The 6,462-nt window shown below is 38.6% G+C and overlaps 1 protein-coding gene across 9 annotated transcripts in view; it reads left to right on the top strand.

Annotated features, from left to right (window-relative positions):
• The first annotated feature begins 1,057 nt into the window (after positions 1-1,057).
• Positions 1,058-6,462, top strand: part of LOC136850637 (uncharacterized) — a 379,925-nt gene continuing 374,520 nt past the window's right edge. For 2 of the 9 annotated variants that reach the window (XM_067124376.1, XM_067124391.1), the window contains exon 1: positions 1,121-1,398. The gene's annotated coding sequence lies outside the window, so the exon portion shown is untranslated. Of the gene's footprint in view, positions 1,399-6,462 lie in introns of all 9 variants that reach the window. The other 7 variants (XM_067124380.1, XM_067124382.1, XM_067124371.1 and 4 more) reach the window with 7 other exon arrangements.

Genomic DNA, 6,462 nt, shown 5'->3' with positions numbered 1-6,462 from the left:
GATTTAATCTGGAAGAACCGAACTTGCTTCCCCTATTCCGTAACGCAGGTTTTCTCTTATCCTACCATTACTAGTTTTATTATTGACTCCCAAACGCAAAACAGCCCCTCCTTATCTTCCACCAGCCAACCTTTGTTGCAAGACCTTATCATGTTAACACCTAAATTTCATAATCAATCAGTTCAATCAATCAACCAAACCTCTCAAATTTGGATATTCTTCCTATTTATTCACTTTGTTGGGATTTGAGGGCACAAACTGTTAACTTCTATTTAGGGTTTGTACAGGGGCGTCATTTCAGATTTTTGATGGGGGGGGGGGGCGGCGAAGGCGGGTTGGCGAGCGAAGCGAGCCTAATCACCTGGGGTTTTTTGATTTTGAGGTATTTTATGTGCTTTTTGAAGCACATAAAATAGATAGATGGATAGACAGATATAACTTAATGTGATGACACATTTGAATTTCTGTAGGAATAATGGAAAACCAGCTGCTGTTACTTCTTGGGGCTTGGTGGGGTGAGGGGGGCAAGTTGAGGCGGGGAGGGCAACTTGAGTCTTTGGGGGGGGGGCAGTTGACTCCACCAGGCCCCCCTAAATGACGCCCCTGGGTTTATAGAAGTTATGTATCTAACTGATTGCACACGTACAATTCTTAACAAGACGTAAAATAGGGAAGTGTTAGATTTACGTGCTTCAGTTTTTAAAATTAGCCATTGATGTTAAGTGAATATCATCAGTATTACCTAGGACATAATATTCCATAGATTTACCTGCAGTTCTTTACCCAATGCTAATCATATTTAGCGCGGGAAACAAAGACAGATTTCCTCAGGCGGAGATTAGCCGTAACACGATGAGCAAGCTTGATATGTTAAACAGCACTGCCAGATGTACGTCAGCCGGACAGGGTGGTCATCTCTACTTGATATCTATGCATATATTTCACGTTTAAAAGCTGAATTCGTATTATTCAACGGCCCCTTAACGTAGATGTTTGCCACAAAAATAATACGTCACCATTTAGGGGCATATCGGTTTCAAGTGACGACTTGTGCTGCCTTCGCCTTGTCAATAACAGTTCATGTTGAGGTGAACGGGTGAATCTCGTAACAAACGTGGACATAAGGGAACCTGCAACGGTTAGAGAAGCATGTATCATATTACTAGGTAATTCATGATGGAAAATTTTAGACACCATCTATTGTACTAAAAGATTGGTTGGAAAAGCAAGACATCATTTTTGGGCCCGTTGTCTACAGTGAAATATCAGGATATAGTGTCATATGAACATCAATCAAGCCATCCAGTCTACTAACGAGGCAAATGAGACGAAAGGTGTGGTGACATCTCTAATTTCTGAAATCAACAGAGTGATACTGCTAGACTGGAACATATAATGGTGAGTTGTCTGCATAAAATTATAGAGTCATTAGGATTTAAGACTGCCATTAGTTTGTAAAATTCGCTTATGTATTATGACCTATCCGTACCATTGCAGTGACTGAATGCTGAAATTTATATTGATAGGCACGCTTCTTAAAACCTAACAATATGTTATTTCTTGAAGTCGGGATTGATTTAACAGTGTCCATGTTGATTTTTTTCTGGATGTTTGACACATTCCGCCTTATATAAAAGAGCCTGGGGCGCCAGTTCAACCATTTGGTTCTCCCCCCGCTCCGAAAGGAACCTCCAAAGAAGGCCCTTTGATAAACCAGTTTTCTCCAGTACTAAGTCTAGGGCACTGCGCAATGGCTCTTGCTTTGTACACAGGAGGTCTGAAAGTCTGAAATAAATTCTATTATACATAAATTCATTCTCTGCCATTACAGCAAATAATTGATGCACAAATCAGAAGTAATAGTTTAAAGGCCACATTTTCGTTCTTCATTAATTCTCCAACTACACCTTGACTTAATAGTTCGGGTATATTTGCGGGATATATTTCACGTCAAATTTGTAAGTAAAATTAGCGTTTTGTAAACTGGCCTTTTTATTCGGCATGTGTGTGATTATTCCTGGGAGTGAATCACTGCAAACGAAGAAGATTTGCCGCAACATTACTCTTGGTCACATTTACTCTAATTCCTCATTTTGCAAACTCCTAAACTCTCACTCTATCTGCTGTTTGTGCTCACTATCGCATTCAGTACTTTATTAACAGCAAACACCGGCCTTTCCACACTCTGGTCATGGCTCATTCTTTCATCCATCAATTTCATTTTCCTGACTTCTTCCATTTCTCCATCCAGAAAGGTATAAATAATCATGAAGAAAACACGCTCTTGTCTCAGAGCCACTGTTATGCCAAACCACTCACTCTCCTGTCTGCATATGGTGACACAAACTTTGCTTCCATCACGGAAACTTAGGAACTTTTTATCACCCTCAACAACTTATCAACTACAGACTTGTGGTCAAGCGCACAATTTCCGAGACCAAATCTGAGTCCACACCATGCAAGTCCAACACAGAGTCAGAGCCCAGAGAGTCCGAGTCTGAGTTTGAGTCAAAACTCAGGATTCAGTGTCTGAGTTTGAGTCAAAACTCAGGATTCAGTGTCTGAATTTGCGCCTGACTCAACACCAGATGTTCAAAGTTGAGGATCATGATTTCTACCACAGTCAATCAATCAGTCAACTGACCAAGGGTGATTTGTATGAAGAAGTTTAACACATGTTGCATATAATTAGGTTACAGAAATTAACTCTTCACTCGAACTGATGATCTGCAGCCATTACTAAGCTTTAACTTTAAATGATCTCGGCAACGTGTTTTGGTATTAAACATAAAATATAAAGCCTAGGAAAAACACGGCATGAATTTTCCACATGCCATAAAACTTTGTTCGATCCAAATAGGCCTAATTCTTAACTTGTAATCGTGGCTCTCCGGTGCTACAGGTTATAGTTTTTTTGTACTCTGCGAAAAAATTTTGAAAATAATTTCATTAAATTCACAGAGTTCTTGATACTGATAACACAATTCTAATTTACTATATAGACTAGTGCATTTTATTAATAAAGCATAACAATACATGGGCCTTCACTGTTTAGTGCAATGGACACTAGGAACACTGTATATTGCAAAATGAACATTCTCAAAATAGATATTATAATTGCACAGAAGACTCAGCAGCAACACGTCAAAACCCCCTACACATACTTCCCTGTTCACTTCTATCTCGCTTCCAGCCTCCAGTTCTGGCTGCTGAAGTCCCACCTTTCTTAAACTTCTTTCTCACGCCTCTCTTCAGCCCTTCCTCAGTCTTACTCCCTTTATGCCTTCAAACACTTTCCAACTGTACTCGCTTCAACAGGCTAACATCCACCATTCTTTCTACACGACAAAACCATCTCAGAACACTACATCTTTCACGTATGGTAAACTTTTTACCCCCTCTTATATGTATCTTGTGCCGTATATCCTACACGAACATCTCATTTGAACAGCTTCACCACTTATTCTTTTACTTGTATTTAACATCCACACTTCACCTCCATAGAGAAGAATTAGCTCAACAATCCTTTCAAGCTTCCAACCTTGGTTTCCACACACACCCCGAGTTTCCTCCCAATCCTTTGCACATATGACTGCTGCTACCTTCCTTGTTTCACTTATGCTGTGACCCATCTTCTCTCATCCTATTGTCTACCGAGATATTTTCTCCCAAATACTTATACAAATCCATTCATGGGGTTTCTATGGGGGCATTGGGCACATGCCTAGCTCCTCCCGTCACAAGTTGTGCCTCAAAAAAGCAGCCAGGTAGGCCATGCATAGGCAGAGTGCGAAACACTACAGCAAATATTTTATCACATAATATAATAATTAAAAGAAAATTATATCTTCTTCAAACTTTTGTTAGTTAGGGCTAAATGTATAGGCCAAAATCTAATAAAAATATACGTATATATATAAAAAATTGTGGGGTACAAAAGGCTCTCGTCCATGGCTGTGGTGGGTATGCATTCGGGCAGGGCCAAGAACGTAAACATGGATGTCTTTGCAATTAGATTGGCCAATCAACACACAATGGCAAAATTAAACTATTGAATCGTTTGAATAGTTTACAAGAAATAGTGTGTAAAAGGATTTGTAACCGCATATATCTGGGTTTCACTGGTCCCACATGGATTTATTATCTGCTGTTCTTTTATACTGGGTTCCATTGTATTCGTCTGGCTACGCTATTGTTCTTTTCCACAATGCCATTTTATGGTATAGAAATTAATCACCTAAGAGCATACTGATGGTGTAATAATATTCACTCGTGCAAAAATTATTTCATAAAGTTGCCTCTAGATTATATTACTTGTTTCCTGTTGTACAATTGTGCCTACAGCTTGTGTTCCCGACCAATCGTGCGAGAGACTACGCCAACTTTGCTATGCTATTATTAAATTACACCTCCTATACTAATGGCTTTACATAAATTAAATTAATATGTATACGGACCTTATTAAGAACTTCAAAGAAATAAAGTAAAGCTTAGTTCAAATCCCTGTTCTGAATAACATAAATGTTTAAATTTTCAATTTCACCGTTATCGCTCAAGAACAGAGGAAAAGATCACCAAATTTATCTTTGTAAATCCTCTCATATTTTATATTTGCAAAGATCTGTAAACATTTACAAATATAATTAAATCGCTCTTTCGTCTCACTCCAGGCTAATTATGCGTGATTTCCCCCCCCCCCCTCTTTTTCTCCCCACCTTCCTTTTCCTCCCTTTTGCTTTGGCATCTCTTACGACTCCTCTCCCTCGTATTCCACAGTGTCTTCCTTCTGTTTCTCCTTTCCTCCCCTTTCCTGCATTTCTTCCCATTTCCTATCTCCTCTTCACGTTAGTCTTTATCTCATTTCCCTCCCAACTAATTTAATATTTCGATTATATCCCTAATCTAATATATATCAGTAATAATATCTCATTGTGGGAAGTGATTTTGGTTGAGAATGTCCAGTCAAGGTACCTATTGTGAGTTGGTGATCGGATGGTGTACTGAACGACCTACACACTTGTTGGAACTTCCAAAACTAAATTATTTTTATCTTCGCCTTTACCACGCTCTGTCGCTGCAGATTCTAAGATTTTGTTCGTCTACCCCTTCCAACCGGGGCCAATCGAAGCACGCTCTTCTGTAGTGTAAAAAAAAAAAGTGTAAGCGTTGTTACTTTATATGCGCAGTGTTATTGCTTGCTTGCTCATCTTGTGATGCTTCACGCTTTGGTCATTGCTCAGCCCTCTCATGAGTTCGTTTCACACGTCATCAATAATATATCCTACTTGTTTAAAGCCAAACAACTTATCTCTAAAGACATAAATATTGTCCATTGGTCTTAGTGTTGTTCCCTTCGTTTGAATGGGCCAGTCTCCCTGTCACATTTTCTAAAGCCAAAATACTGAATATCAGACTTAGGGTTGTGCTTTTATTGACTAATGTAACATAATACTACCTCAACTTTGCTACATATTAATACACATAACTAAATTCTCATATTTCTCGTACAAATGTATTACTAGGTTACATTTACATGTATTATCAAATACCTGTAACTTAATACAGAAGGGACTCTACGAAACATGTTTTGTGTTATCGTACGTTATCTAATAAGAGCAGTTATTCCCATCATGTTGCTCGTGAGCGCCTAGTTCCTTGAAGGATAAGTCTGACAGAGAGATGATGCTTGTGATGCAAGACTTCTTATCAATTCTCGAACAGAACTGCCGATTATAAATGCACATCAGATTCCGATGCCACTGTTCCATTGCTGCTAGTTTTAGTCAGGTTTTTTTTTTTTTTATTACGGCTCAACGTTTGTAAACATGTCAAAGGTACAGTAAATGTAACTTTGAAGTATTTACTTTATATCATCCAAGTTTTGGATGATTAGCTCCTTAAGTTAAAAGAAAAATTATTTTAACAAGGACAATCCCATTTTGCAATAATATTTTTTCAGTAAGATCTCGACTATGCAGAATATGCTTTTTTTCCTTTAAAGTACATTTGTGAGATATAGTGCAATACAGACACACAAAAACGCGCTTGCGCACACAAACATTGGGCCTGCCCAAGGATTCTCGCCCACATACATTTCTGGCAAGCGTTTAATACAGCCCAGTGATTCTCAATAACCTCATCTCAAAGCGCAAATAACTGGATACATTAAACGTCGGTTAATTTCACGGGGAGAGAGAGAGAGAGAGAGAGAGAGAGAGAGAGAGAGAGAGAGAGAGAGAGAGAGAGAGAGAGAGAGAGAGAGAGCTGCTACTATAATCAGCTGTTTGTCCTTCAGTTTGGTTTCTTATACAGTGTAATGAGCAACAAACTATTTTAAGATGTAAACATCCGTACTGCACTGTATGAGACGTGTAATGTAAAAGTTCACAAGAATCTGTAAAATATGAAGGTGAATCACTTAATGAAACAAGATTTATGAAATCCGTTCGTGATCAAACATTG

This window comes from Macrobrachium rosenbergii, chromosome 22 (assembly GCF_040412425.1).
Source record: "Macrobrachium rosenbergii isolate ZJJX-2024 chromosome 22, ASM4041242v1, whole genome shotgun sequence".
Classification (NCBI taxonomy): Eukaryota; Metazoa; Arthropoda; class Malacostraca; order Decapoda; family Palaemonidae; genus Macrobrachium; species Macrobrachium rosenbergii.
The sequence above is the reverse complement of the archived record's forward strand: the minus strand, read 5'-3'. Positions and strand labels throughout refer to the sequence as shown.